General features: G+C 41.8%; 1 long non-coding RNA gene across 2 annotated transcripts; it reads right to left on the reverse strand.

Annotated features, from left to right (window-relative positions):
• Window positions 1-645: 645 nt before the first annotated feature.
• LOC127171431 (uncharacterized) lies at window positions 646-3,505 on the reverse strand. 2 transcript variants are annotated; one of them, XR_007828516.1, is made up of 3 exons: window positions 3,432-3,505; window positions 1,817-2,097; window positions 646-797 (listed from the first exon to the last, which is right to left on the reverse strand). It is a non-coding gene; the product is annotated as an uncharacterized LOC127171431 (long non-coding RNA). The 2 variants fall into 2 exon arrangements; XR_007828515.1 differs by lacking the exon at window positions 646-797 and adding an exon at window positions 1,506-1,639.
• Between the last annotated feature and the right edge of the window lie 5,654 nt (window positions 3,506-9,159).

Genomic DNA, 9,159 nt, shown 5'->3' on the forward strand with positions numbered 1-9,159 from the left:
AAGTTGTGATTGTGATTGTTCACTTTCACAGTGAAAACAGCATCACAATGCTATAAATGTATACATACTATTTGCTTAAATGAGATCTAAATTTTCTGTTTGATTTAATTAACTAAAAAGTTATTCAGTTTCTTTAAATATTTTCATCCTGACTCTGAAAGTTAAAAAGGTTTTTCCAGGAGCCACACTACACTCAAGTCATGGAGGATACTGCCATCTTCTGGTCATTTCCTTAAGTTAAATGCAGCAGTGCTTTACAGTTAATGAGGTTTTACAACATTCAATGCTTCTTTAAATTGAATACATTTTGGGGAAAAGTTTTTAATTTTAACAAATCTCACATTAAAAGGAGTTTATTCTTAAGCATTATTAAAATGTTTTTATGATAAACCTCTTGCAGAAAATTTAATTTAGAAGTTTAATTACATTAAATGGCTAGATTATAGATAATAATCAGATGCCATTACTACATGTATAGACAATTCACTTAACTATGTGCTGCTCTTTTTACTTGCCAACACTGCTCTAAAATATACCCACAAAAGTACATTTGCTTCTCACAACCACCCTCTCTCTTACATCCACTGCTTCACACATGCATTTTCACCATTCTCTCTGGGACAAGTGAAAAGATTACCTCTCTAATCCGCTTTGCACGGTCTCATCTGAGTATTATTTCCCTTTTCTTCTTTCATTCCTCACTCGCCGGCCTTTTCTGTCTTTCTCTCCCTCTGTCTAATTCTGTTTTCCTCAGGCACTCATCCCTCCAACTTCCTGAGACCTGACAAACACTGATCCTATTATAAAAAGGAAACTAATGATTAGACAGTCCTGTCTAGAAACCAACACTGTCTTAGAGAGTTCACCACCAAAGCTATGATGGAACCCAGCTACTTAAGAAAGTAAAAGAGAATGAAGAATGTCACACCTGTTCATAAGGCTGGGTTTCTCTCAAACCGACTCTCACTTTGAGTTGTTGTGCATAAGTGACAAGCTTCTCTCATTTTTCACATGATTGACAGTGTCAAAAAAAGAAATAAAATACACCCATGTGCCAATCTCTGCTCATTGAGGACTGTTAAAAACAGAGATCTATATTTTAAGGCTCACTGCAAAATTCAGGTGTGACATTTAACTGATTTGCATTGTTTTGAGATAAAATAGCATTCTGAATTTTCTCATTTTATTATTTTTTTTAAATAAAAGACACTTAGATATCTGATGTGTGTGCCTAAATGTTAGAAAAAGACAAGAAACAAAGAAATACAGTGAGAAATGTGTAAAATGTTTGTTGTGTGAGTTTTGTAAGTGGTTCACTAATACAGCAATGACATACAATAAGTATCTAATCCAACAATAATATCATCAGAGCATGCATTTAGAATGAATGTTATTTAATACAAATGAATGATGCATGCAAAACTGACACTACTATGTGTCCTACCTAATAAGCATAGCAAATAGATTATATATGAATGCATTTAGACTAAAATGTAAATCACAGATCTGTCCATGCATGCACGTCAATAAGCCATCAGGTGGAACAGTGCAGGTAAGTGAATCAGACTGGCCACCTGAACTTCCTCAGTATGACTTTTTCAAGCACCAAATGAACAGACGAACAGAGTCAGTAGCAAAGCTAAAAGCCAAAGCAATTTTAGAAATTACATCACAACAGCACAGAGAAAGATCAATTAGTTATTGCAATACTGTGTCTTTACTGAAGTTACTTGTTTCATAATTGCAGTCCTGGATTCTGATTGAATCATGAACTTCAGAGAAATGTGAACAGCTGTCAAAATCAGCTCCTACTCACCACTGGTCTCCGCAGAGATAAAACAGAAGAACTTTCTTATCCTCCCAGGTGATCTAAAAAGTAGAGTGTCCTGTCTGAAACATCCCACAGAAATTCACCTTCATTCCAGCGAATATATCCAATGTCCATGTTCACATTTTTTATGAAGAGCACTTTAGTTTGAAGCTGCTGATGGTCCACGCACCCTCCAATCCAGCACTGAGCTCCTCTGCAGGTAATTCAGAGTTCATCTGTTCAGCTCACTCCCTCTGAAGACCAACTACCTCCAGTCTCTGGTATTCCTGTCAAATACCAAAAGCCAGTGACAAGGAAGTTATGGAGAGAGAGAGAGAGAGAGAGAGAGAGAGAGAGAAAGTGTGAAAGAGAGAAAATGACAGTGTGAGACAGAACGAGAGAGAGGTGACAGAGAGTAACATCAGTTATTGCTCTGGCAGTAGTTGAGACGCACATAAGCCAAACCTCTGTAGCCCTTTATTCGCTGCCACACCGCCTCTCTTTCTCTCTCTCGCTCTCCTGTTCCTTCCTTTTCTCTGAGAGCATGAATATGTTATTATGCTCACAAAAGCCTTACGTATTGTTTATGAATTACCAGCCTTCCAGTCAACAAAGGCTATTTTCATAAGAAACCTCCATTTCATTTCAGCTTCAATTTGATTACCAGCTAAAGAATAGAAGCCCTTCGGCCAAACCCCCAGCGGCTCCCCTCTGTTCTCCCTGGTTTTATTCATGCCCATTGAAAGACCTTTATTGCTTTCCTTTCATACTGACAGAGGGAAAAGCTTTTAGAGTAAACCATTGACAAAAAAATATTGCACAGCTATTTTGCACAATAACCAAATGAAAGAGAGCACCCGGTGTATGCAGTGTGCCCTAGCTGCTCTTCTTTCTTTCTCTGTTTTATTTATATATTTCGATATTTTTTAAGCACAAGAATGGAGAATGAATGGCAGTTTGTTCAGAGAGAGGAGATAAGGCATCTTGCAGTCCCACAGAACATGTCATTTCAAAATGATCACTAGGCTCTCTATTGAATGGTCCAGGACAGAGCACAGGAGTTTAGAGTATCAGGTTTCTATTGGAGCTGGTGAGTTAAACTGCCTTGCTATGGAGAGTGTAGAAACATTTAACAGTTTGACCTTGGTGTTTTGCACCTCAAATATTTGGTCCAATATTTGTTTTCTTTTTTTCATAACAATAGCATGAATACATACATACATACTTAAATAAATAAATACCCTAATGTCAAGAACACTTTAATAATGTAAAGAACCTTCTGTGTTGCATAACTTAACATTACTTAATGCATTAATAAACAGTAAAGCATGTATGTTTTTTTACCTTGAAATATCAGTTTCAGCATCATTGTGATGGTTCACTGACTTCTAATAAGCCCACGCTCCCCACAAACATACTTCTGAAAATATTTAAGTTTAGTGAGTGGGTACGAAATGTCGCGAAAATGGCGGATTGCTTTAAGGCAGCAACAAATACACGTGTACAGCACGTGACAGTGGTGTGTTTTCGCCCCTTGAATCGCGAGTTACCTTTATTACTGTTAGTTACTAGCCTACAGCTTGCTAGCGAGCTATGTCTTCATAACGTAAATGCATATTACCTGGTTGCTATCGTTTACAAAACACCTCAGTCATCCATTTAGGTTGTAGCGACAGTTGAGATAGGCGGCAACTTTCCCGCGAGTGGGCGTGGTTTTCAGCGCCGACAGTGGACACGCCCCCAGTGTTAAGCCTATGGGTAAGACTTCCGGTTCATTATCCGCTATTGGTACATAGAGAGGAGAATAACAGCCTGCAGTATACAGTAAAACTATTTGCACTACAAGCCTTTGTGTTCATAATAAAGATAAAACCTTAAAATTATTGGTAAGATATACTAATTTGCAATATCAAGCAGCAAAACCAGCTGTTTTGTACAGCTAAAAATAGCTGGATAGGGATAAGACCAGAAGCCAAACCCATAAAATTTACAAATGGTCACGCCCACTCTTACAGGAAAAAAAGGTGGATACCGCTTATTTTTAAGTAGCTGGTTTTAGCTGGTCTCCCAGCCTGACCAGGCTGATTTTAGCTGGTTGGTCAGGCTGGTTTAAGCTCCTGGCCTGGCCAAGCTGGTTTTAGCTGGTTTAAGCTGGAAGTAGCTGGTTTTAGCTGGTCTCCCAGCCTGGCCAGGCTGGTTTTAGCTGGTTGGTCAGCTGGTCTCCCAGCCTGGCCTGGCTGGTTTTAGCTGGTTGGTCAGCTGGTCTACCAGCCTGGCCAAGCTGGTTTTAGCTGGTTGGTCAGCTGGTCGCCCAGCCTGGCCAAGCTGGTTTAGCTGGTTTAAGCTGGAAGTAGCTGGTTTTAGCTGGTCTCCCAGCCTGGCCTGGCTGGTTTTAGCTGGTTGGTCAGCTGGTCTACCAGCCTGGCCAAGCTGGTTTTAGCTGGTTGGTCAGCTGGTCGCCCAGCCTGGCCAAGCTGGTTTAGCTGGTTTAAGCTGGAAGTAGCTGGTTTTAGCTGGTCTCCCAGCCTGGCCTGGCTGGTTTTAGCTGGTTGGTCAGCTGGTCGCCCAGCCTGGCCAAGCTGGTTTAGCTGGTTTAAGCTGGAAGTAGCTGGTTTTAGCTGGTCTCCCAGCCTGGCCTGGCTGGTTTTAGCTGGTTGGTCAGCTGGTCTACCAGCCTGGCCAAGCTGGTTTTAGCTGGAAGTAGCTGATCTCCCAGCCTGGCCAAGCTGATTTTAGCTGGTTGGTCAGCTGGTCCCCCAGCCTGGCCAAGCTGGTTTTAGCTGGTTTAAGCTGGAAGTAGCTGGTTTTAGCTGGTCTCCCAGCCTGGCAAGGCTGGTTTTAGTTGGAAGTAGCTGGTTTTAGCTGGTCTCCCAGCCTGGCAAGGCTGGTTTTAGTTGGAGGTAGCTGGTTTAAGCTGGAAGTAGCTGGTCTCCCAGCCTGGCAAGGCTGGTTTTAGTTGGAAGTAGCTGGTTTTAGCTGGTCTCCCAGCCTGGCCAGGCTGGTTTTAGCTGGTTGGTCAGCTGGTCTACCAGCCTGGCCAAGCTAGTTTTAGCTGGAAGTAGCTGATCTCCCAGCCTGGCCAAGCTGATTTTAGCTGGTTGGTCAGCTGGTCGCCCAGCCTGGCCAAGCTGGTTTAGCTGGTTTAAGCTGGAAGTAGCTGGTTTTAGCTGGTCTCCCAGCCTGGCCTGGCTGGTTTTAGCTGGTTGGTCAGCTGGTCTACCAGCCTGGCCAAGCTGGTTTTAGCTGGTTGGTCAGCTGGTCGCCCAGCCTGGCCAAGCTGGTTTAGCTGGTTTAAGCTGGAAGTAGCTGGTTTTAGCTGGTCTCCCAGCCTGGCCTGGCTGGTTTTAGCTGGTTGGTCAGCTGGTCTACCAGCCTGGCCAAGCTGGTTTTAGCTGGTTGGTCAGCTGGTCGCCCAGCCTGGCCAAGCTGGTTTAGCTGGTTTAAGCTGGAAGTAGCTGGTTTTAGCTGGTCTCCCAGCCTGGCCTGGCTGGTTTTAGCTGGTTTTAGCTGGTTGGTCAGCTGGTCGCCCAGCCTGGCCAAGCTGGTTTAGCTGGTTTAAGCTGGAAGTAGCTGGTTTTAGCTGGTCTCCCAGCCTGGCCTGGCTGGTTTTAGCTGGTTGGTCAGCTGGTCTACCAGCCTGGCCAAGCTGGTTTTAGCTGGAAGTAGCTGATCTCCCAGCCTGGCCAAGCTGATTTTAGCTGGTTGGTCAGCTGGTCCCCCAGCCTGGCCAAGCTGGTTTTAGCTGGTTTAAGCTGGAAGTAGCTGGTTTGAGCTGGAAGTAGCTGGTTTTAGCTGGTCTCCCAGCCTGGCCAGGCTGATTTTAGCTGGTTGGTCAGCTGGCCGCCCAGCCTGGCCAAGCTGGTTTAGCTGGTTTAATCTGGAAGTAGCTGGTTTTAGCTGGTCTCCCAGCCTGGCAAGGCTGGTTTTAGTTGGAAGTAGCTGGTTTTAGCTGGTCTCCCAGCCTGGCAAGGCTGGTTTTAGTTGGAGGTAGCTGGTTTAAGCTGGAAGTAGCTGGTTTTAGCTGGTCTCCCAGCCTGGCAAGGCTGGTTTTAGTTGGAAGTAGCTGGTTTTAGCTGGTCTCCCAGCCTGGCCAGGCTGATTTTAACTGGTTGGTCAGCTGGTCTCCCAGCCTGGCCAGGCTGATTTTAACTGGTTGGTCAGCTGGTCTCCCAGCCTGGCCAAACTGGTTTTAGCTGAAATTAATCTGTGACTATTCTGTTCTGTCATTATATTTACATTAACATCATTCCAAATCTGCATTATTTTTTCCCTCTAACACAAATGGAGATATTTTGAAGAATGTTCACATTGCTCTTTTAGATACAATTTAATGAATTAATTCAGTGAATTTAATGAATTGGTCATTTCCCACACAAAGCTATTGTTTGACCTCAGCATACTGCTTGAGTCAACTTGAGTGAACTACTTGAGTGAGTGAACCACATTTGATGATCAGTCCCCATTCATTTTCATTGTATGGAATCTTGCTTAACATCTCATTTTGTATTCCATGGCAGAAAATCAAACAGGTTTGCAACAGCAGATGGGTGACCAAACTTCCTTAAAAATCACCTCAGTCTTTCCCCAAAACCCCATGTGTGTGTGCATTTGACTCTCTTTAGCCTTTTGCCTCTGTGTAAGTGTTAACGAAAGCCAGGCGAAACACGCAAGACAGCAGTCAAGGCTAAATCCGACGTTTGTTCCAGACACAAGAGACAGGAACGAGCACAAAGGTGTTCTTCATTTACCTGCCTGTCGTTAAGAAAAACGGACTGAACGCCGAGTTATCGCACCGTTTGATCTGTGCGTTAAAAGATGAATTAGATGCTCTTTTATGTGTTTTATGAGTCTTTGTATTTATGTAAGAATATTCAGCAGTAGACAAAGGTGACTGATCCATTATTCATCCCTGTGCTAAGGCAGGTCTGGCAGTTTGAAAAGAGGCTGACATTTGAGCTTTTTCACCAACATCTGCAAAATTATATCCTTTCCATTGTGAGTCAATGAGGGGTAGTCAGATCCCATAAAAGAATTAAATTTGGCCTGTCACTTTCATAAGGGCGAAAGTATACAACCTTAACCCTTATGTGGTATAAATGGAAAGGAGACAGAGCTTTTGTCTTTCATCAGTGTTGCTCACTCAAATGGGGTTTAAAACCTGATTATAAGAGTGCTTAAACAGTATTCTTAGTCATGTAAGAACATTAAGTAGGCCACGCTACATAATCAACTTTTTAACCTGCCTTAATGTATTTAAACATGACTGGGAACCAAAGACGTTGGGTTTGTTCTCATTCATTTTAATACAAAAATTTAGCAACTGACTCATAATAGCATATTAAAATGATTTCTGAAGGATCATGTGACAATATAAAAGTTATAAATTATTTTCAAATAAATGCAGCTTTGGTAAGCATAAGAGACTTCTTTCAAAAATCTTACAGAACCCAAACTTACATTATAGAAATGGTAGTGACATTGCTCATGTAAAGATACTATGTGTGCAATAACTTCTTTAAGTTCATTCCTGACTGTCCACGTACAGTCAGTGTAGCTGGGAATTTGATTTGGTGTACACAATTAAAACTTTTGAGACAACACAGAGCAGCTCAATTAAGTGACATTTAACATTTTCTGTCTCTCTGTACCGTTCTCTTCAGTTCTCTAGGCTTTGTCCTTATGTAAATGTGTCCTAAACGTCAGTCTTTCTCAAAATGTCAAAGTCTCGCACAAAAGAACAACCTGCTTCCTTCTGCATGAGCCTCAGCCAGTGATTAAATCTCCCACAATGCCTTGCTGTCCCTGAGGATTGTGTGTCTTTGGAAGCGTTTGGTGCGAGTCATTGTTTGCCGTAATAGGGTTGAGGTGGAGGTAGCGATGTTGGAAAACAGATGTGAAACACACACAAGAGGGTTTGCCACACCTGCATCGCAGCCCCGTGGGTTGAAATATTCCTGTGCCAGCGTCTCAAAACAATACAAACAATGCTAAAAGTACGAGCCACCCAGTGACATTTTCATCATAATCCAGATATTCTTTCATACAACACAAAGAAATAAAAGAAACAGCAGAAGAGACAACAAGCCAGGAATTTAGATTGCCAATGAATATTGAGTTGTGTTGGAGAGACGGTACTGAAATACTGTATTTTGTGTCATTACTGAAATTGCTTGATGTGGAAAGAAGGAGAAACATTTGAACACCCATCACATCACCGGTTTACGCTAAGCACAAAAACAGTCCAAAATCCACCCACTTCTCAGGAGTTTCAGCCTGTTTGTTTGGCAGCTTCCATCTGCATCTGTTGCCATCTCAGCTCTGGATTACACAGACAATGAGAACAAAACAATGGAGGAATTAACAGAAAGAAGGTTTGGCTTGTGCCATGTCTGTATGGGGCAGTGCATATGGGGCTTGGGCCAGATTTACTACATGAACGGCTTAAGTTTGTCATGCCACTTTACTATGAAATACCAGTTGACTAGCAGTATGTTTAATCCCCTGATTCAAATTTACAGCCAAGTACAAGCTACAAGACAGAAACATTTCACACCAAATTATGTTGCTTAAAAGTAGGTGAAAAATTCAGAGAATCACTGAGACTGTTTAGTAGCAAAACTATGTTTTGTACTACATTAATGATTCAGGGATAGTTCACCCAAAAACGAAAATTCTGTCATTAAATAACTTCGTTCATACTCACACAAATTAAGATATTTTTGATGAAATCCGAGAGCTTTCTCAGCAACAACTGACACATCAAGTGGCCCACTAAGGACATCCTTATAGTAGCTCATGTGACATCAGTGGTTCAACCGTAATGTTATAAAGCTACGAGAATAATTTTTGTGCGCTAAGAAAACTAAATAACGACTTTATTCAACAATTTCTTGTCTTCCGCGTCAGTCTGTGCCGCGCGTTCACGAGAGTAGCTTACCACCAACCACTAATGTCATAAGGGCTTTTTTACCGTTACTTTACCTTTCTGTGCCTTGAATTTAGTTGAGTTGCTGTCTGTGCAGGGCCAGAAAGCTCTCCAAATTCATCAAAAAAATTTATTTGCGTTCCAAAGTTGAACTAAAGTCTTACGGGTTTGGAAGTACATGAGGGTGAGTAATTAATGACAGAATTTTCATTTTTGGGTGAACTAACTTGACTTTTGTAGGGTTTTTGTTAGTTTGTTTTATTGTAAATTAACATGTTCAAGCCAACTGACATCCTCATTGTTTGTGCGAATTATATTGTTTTAATTACTGTTCAAAAGTTTGAGCTTTTTATAAAGAAATTAATACTTTTATTTAGCAATATTGCATTTAACTGATCAAAAGTGACAGTAAAGACATTTATGA

Source organism: Labeo rohita, chromosome 1 (assembly GCF_022985175.1).
Source record: "Labeo rohita strain BAU-BD-2019 chromosome 1, IGBB_LRoh.1.0, whole genome shotgun sequence".
Taxonomy (NCBI): Eukaryota; Metazoa; Chordata; class Actinopteri; order Cypriniformes; family Cyprinidae; genus Labeo; species Labeo rohita.